We start from the raw sequence: 6,000 nt of genomic DNA on the forward strand, positions 1-6,000 counted from the left end.
GAAAGGAAATGGCACAGTAACAGTATCACATATCTCGGTTGACACCCGAACCAGCCGTAAAGGAAGGCCTAAAGGAGAGAGGGAAAGAAGAAAGAGGGAAAGGCGTGGCCCTGCGCAGCGGCGGAAAAGCAATGGCTCGGTGCTACTAGTGGCGCATGCGCAGTAGTGACAAGGGATTGAGAGAGAGAGAGAAACGAAAGGTCAGGCGACGGAGTCGGCGGCGGCCACCTGCGCCGTGCGTGACGTCACTCGTACTCCGACTTACCCCGGCTCGCGCGAAGCGCGGTAGTGTTAGTAATAACTTTAATCATAGAAATATATGGGTGGGTCTCGGTGTAGAGACACTCTTCACATCTTTTGATGTGGCCTGTGGCTCTTGTAGCAGGGTTGGAGCCCATAGTCCAGTGCCCCACTGAGTCTTGCCGCCAGGTAGGCTTTCCGGACAAGTCCTGCCTGGACCGCCGGATCCTCGCTGGAAAGCATCGTCTCCCAATGCACCGCACTCGGGATTCTGTTTATTGCAGCCGCATTTGTCCTCTTTTCGCAATACCTTATATGAATTATTGTGGCTTTGCCCTCGCACCACGGGCATTTGCTGCTATTTAGCCCTGGGTGGATCTTGCTTTGTATGTTTAGATTCGGGAAAGTTCCCGTTTGTAGTTGTCTCCAATAGACCGCTTCCTGCTGGTGGAGATTTTTGTGACGTGGGGGATATCTAATCCTGAGCCCCTTATATTAATTCAGAATTTCTGAGTATGCTAAGGGCACTGGTTCCGCGTCAGGCTGCTCGAGTCTGGCTTGGATGGAGGCTCGGTTCGTAAGCTCTCGAGCTCTCCTATCCGCCTAGGCATTCCCCGCGATGCTTGTGTGTCCCGGTATCCACATTATTATGTGTTGCAATTGTTTTTCCTTCGGCGGTAATTTGACTGTCTTTGAGGAGCTAAGGGAGGCCACACTCCTAGCTTAGCTCCAGAGGCTAAAAAAGACCAAAACAGGGACCGAGCTGCTCAAAATATGCGGCTACGAGCGTGCACTGCCGGAGATAGAAGGATGAAAACGAATACCCGATGAACTTCGGCAAACTATAAGGGTAGCACCAATTCCCAAAAATATGAATCCGAACCTGCACAAAGCGCGACGAGAGGCTAGGGCACAGTATATGCAACAAAACCTAGCCAACAAAGAAAACATTACGTACACGGATGTGTCTGCATACAGAAGAACTATACAACAAAAGAGAAATGGAGTGGTTGCAACGGCAATTAATCATGAGCTCAAAGAAATAGCCAGCGCAACTATCAGGGATGGCACGATTGAGCAGGCCGAAGAAGCTGCCATTGCCCTAGCGGTGGCAGAGGGCTACCGTGCTCAAAGGTTCCTAATAATTATAATAGACTCGCAAACAGCGGGCAGAAACTACATGAATGGCAAAATAGGGGGGACAACGAAGCGCGGTGTTGACTAGCGTAGTGAAGCTTTTCGCTTCAAAACCGCAGATGGTAGATGTTATCCGCAGCCTTTCACTACAGCGTCTCTTATAGCCTGAGGCATTTTCTGTCTTTGAACCCCATAAAGCGAGACCAAAACGTCAAGAGTTCCTTTCTAGAATAGGATAGCCAGGATATATGCTTTGCGATGGAAAGCACATGTCCAGAGATGGAGTTGGAATTTTTTCAGTCGCCCTTATATTATATTTCCTTTATGCTGTGCAGGTCAACATGCCCGTATGAATGACTGCAGGCAACAGGTCGCAAGAATGCTTCTGGGGAAACTACCCGGATTTTTATAAACTTTCTGCCTTTAACAGTATAAATGTGGTACATTACCCTCCACGATGACTAAGTTGTGAGGTGCTCGTCTAATGAGCAGGGGTACACCGGTCCGAACCCGACTGTGGCGGCCGGGTGTCGACGGAGTCGAAACGCAAAAGGCGCTGTGAGCGATGTCAGTGCGCGTTAAAGGTTCCCGGGTGATTGCAATTTTACTGGAGACCCCGACTACGGCACCTCTTTTTCCTTTCTACTTTCACTCTGTCCTTTCTTCCTTCCCTTACGGCGCGGTTAATAATAATAATTGGTTTTTGGGGGAAAGGAAATGGCACAGTATTTGTCTCATATATCGTTGGACACCTGAACCGCGCCTTAAGGGAAGGGATAAGAGAGGGAGTTGTTTAGGGTGCCCCGCAGGGTTATATGAGACAGTTGCTGTGTCATTTCGTTTCCTCAAAAAGCTATTTTTATAGTATAGAAGGTGGTAGTGGTTTTATTAAAAATAATAGTAAAAAGGAAGAAAAAATATGTTTTCTAGCCCCGGCATCTGCCATCGATACTGAAGCACCTCAGCTGGAGCAGCGGAAATAAAGGATAGCTGCAGAATGGAGAAATGAAATGAATGAGGTGAGGGTACAGGAAGAGAGCATAGGGGGAGAAGTAATATGTACAAACTATTTACAAAATAAGAAATGTGTCCAGCTTGTGCGCGTGATTAGCTCATTTTAGAGGAATTAAATCACACACGCGCACACCACTGTGTTGGTTACAACTGGAGTGGGGCGTCCAGTTATTAATCGTTCAAGGTAGCACTCGCAGAGCGTTCGGTCACTACGTGTAACTACCTGATGAAGAACAGACGGGACGTCTAGCCCGTGTGTTCCTGGAATGAATAGAGGCTCACAAAAGTTCGCTCACGAGTGCGCGCACTGCGCTGCGGCCACAATAGCGTCGTTATGGAGTCTGGTAGTATGCCCTGCGCCCTATAGGCCGCGAGTATATCACGACGACAATGGGCGAACGCGGCGCAGTGAAGGAGCAGGCGTTCCAGTGTTTCCACTGCACCACATTCGTCACACACATCACTCGTCGCGATTCCGTGACGCACCTTTCGTTCCCCGGGCCACACGCAGCCAATGCGCGCACGGATAATTATTGCACGTTGTGACCGTGTAATTGCGTGACAGCCGGTGACGTTGTCGATGCGCTCACCTCCCGCGATGCGTGGTTCGGGGTGCTGCTTTCGGAGATGGTCGTGGATGGCCGCACGCACGTCCGCCTGCGCTAGGGGCAGATCGCTGGCAGATAGTTGGTGTGCAGCAGTCTCGAGATCGTCAGCTTCTTGGTTGCCGGCGATGCCGCAGTGGCCAGGCACCCATTGTGCACGCACGGCATAACCTCTCTGCGCGAGGCGCTCGATGTGCGAGCGAATTTCCCACACTAGTGGAGTACCGCGGCTGTTAGGTTGCAGGCGGCTGAGGGCGGCGCGGGAGTCGCACAGCAGTGCACTCCTGGGCGGCGGATGGCCGAGGGTGAGCAGCAGGTCTAACCCGAGCCGGATCCCCATCAACTCCGCCGTGGTGGAGGACCCCAGGAAGGCTGCGTGTTGCTGGCTGTGCAGTCGCAGGGCGGGGATGGTAGCCGCCGCAGCAAGGAAGCAGCTGTCGCGGGCCACTGAGCCGTCGGTGTACACGAAGAGATGGTCCTGCAGCTCCTTGTGTATGACGGCTCTGGCCAGCTGCTGCACAGCACAGAGAGGTGTGCTCTGTTTTCCCGCAATGCCGACGATCTCTCGCTGTACCTCCGAGGCAGCAGGCCAGGGCGCTCAGGAGTCGTAGGGGTGTGGGCCTTGTGTCAATTGCTGATACTCGAGCAGCGCCGCGCCATTTCGTGAGCGCGGGTGCGAGCGCATACGCTGCAGCAGCGAGCCGCCGTCCGGTGCGTGATGAAGCCGGTCGATGTGATTCAATGCCTTAAGCGCTGCTTGGAGCTCAAGTGGCCACGCTCCTGCCTCGGCCAACGTTGCGGCGCACTGCGAATTTTAGGGCAGGAATAGGCACACGCGCAGGGACTTGCGGTGCTGAAGCTCGAGTTTCTTCCAACACGGCTTGCGCGCCGTGACGAGCGGCAGCGCATAGAGCACCGCCCCCAAAGCTGGGGCATTGTATAGACGCAGCGCGGCTTGCTGGGAGATGCCCTGGCCTTGAGCGGTGAGCTTGTGCACGGTGGCGGTGATCCTCTTCATCTGCAGACAGGCCTTGATCGCAGCGGGGCGGAAGGAAAGGCGCCAGTCGATGTCCAGGCCAGTGTACCGCACCGATTTACGCCAAGGAATCGGAGTCCCGTCCAGTGACAGTGGCGCAAGGTGCGCGCGCGAGCGCGAAACGCAGGCCATGGCCACCGATTTGTCCGCGCTCAGCGACAGACCAAGGCCGCGCAATCTGGCATCGATTGCGGCAGGGCTCCCTGAAGACACCCCCGCACGCGGAACGCCTCGACCGGTGGTTCCCGGCACCACAGAGCTATGTCGTCTGCATATATGGACATGTACACATGGTGTCGGCCGCTCGTTGGGAGGGAGGCCGGCACCACCGACATGGCCACATTAAACAGAAAGGGTGATAGGACAGAGCCCTGCGGCACGCCCATGTCCACCTGGCTAGGCTTGGAGAGCTTACCCGCTACTCGTACGCGCATGGTTCGCCCGCTCAGGAAGCCATGAACGTATCGCAAAAGGCGCCCGCTCACACCAGCCCCCTCAAGCACCGCGAGAATTGGTGCGCGGTGAACGTTGTCAAAAGCGCCCTAGACGTCCATTAGTAGCAGCAGCGCAACCTGGCTTGCCGCCCTGGCATGCTCCAGCGCTGTAACTGCGTCCGATATAGAATCAGCCGTGCACCGCATCCCACGGAAACCCGTCTGCCGCTCGTCAAACAAATCAGCCGCCGCAGCCCGCTCGTTCATACGCTGCAACGCCATATGCTCCATGAGCTTACCTGCCGCCGATGTTAATGCCACTGGCCGGTATCCGCTCAGCTCCGTAGGTGAGCGCCCTGCCTTTCGGATGGGACAAACGACCGTGGTTCGCCAATCCTCCGGTAGCTCTCCGCGTTCCCACATCAGGTTGATCTGCTGCAGGAGATCTGTTGTTGCTGCGCATCCAGGTTTCGCAACATGTGGTATGTCACCCCGACCGGTCCGGGCGCCGAGCGGCGGCGGGAGCGCTGCAGCGCATTGTTCAGTTCCGCCACGGTGAACAGCGCATCACATGGACCTTCCGAGGCTACGGGCGAGGGACTGGCATATAGTATAGAAAAAAACTATAGTATAGAAAAAAACTGAATTTGTAAGTATATTGATCATTATGTCATTTGTGTAGACTGCGTGGTGACCTTTTTCAAAGGCTGTAGACGGTCTGCCTTAGTCAACAGTCTGTTGGAGGTTTTGCAGATTGACAACTTTTAGATCGTCTATAGACAACGGCGCCCAGAACTGCCAGGCCATATACTTATGGAATGTTAGTAGACTGTCCATTGCCTTATATCTACTGGACCAGTAGACTTTTGCCTATAGACAGAAATCTACATGAAGTGTACGGCCATAAGTCTCTGTGTAGAACCTGCCTACAGACTGCCTATAGACCTGTGTCTACTAGACTTTCAATTGTTTTCTGTATAGACTCTCCATAGTCTCTCTTCCAAAAATATTTAGGAAGTGTCAGGTCGCAAGTCTACAGTTCGCCTATAGATGGTCTGCAAACCTGTGTCGCTTAGACTTTCAGTAGACACTTGTCTATAGACAAAAGTCTACTAAATGTGTATGGCAATAAATCTATAGACTGGTTATACACTAGTGCACAGAAAGTCTTTAGTCTATGGAATAAGGTCTACAAAGTCTGTGGATTGTCTAAATAAATTTTTGTACGTGTAGGTCATGGCCAGTATCTATATATTTGGGATAATTCCTTGTAACGAGCGAAGTGCATGCCACATTTTTTCAGCATTATCTTCAAGTGACGCTACCTGAGGCTCAAGTGAAATAGCAGACTGGAACACTTTCTTCGTAAATAACTTCAGTGACTATTTTTCGTACATGTTTACTGCTAATACTCATATCCCCATGATGGTTTCCTGGAAGTATAGTACTTGCATTCGTAACTCTCCACCTATTATCGTTTGTAGCGAAAGTTACATTACATCACCCCTTCGCCTCTTCAGCATGGTCACACTTT

Source organism: Amblyomma americanum, chromosome 5, assembly GCF_052857255.1.
Source record: "Amblyomma americanum isolate KBUSLIRL-KWMA chromosome 5, ASM5285725v1, whole genome shotgun sequence".
Classification (NCBI taxonomy): domain Eukaryota; kingdom Metazoa; phylum Arthropoda; class Arachnida; order Ixodida; family Ixodidae; genus Amblyomma; species Amblyomma americanum.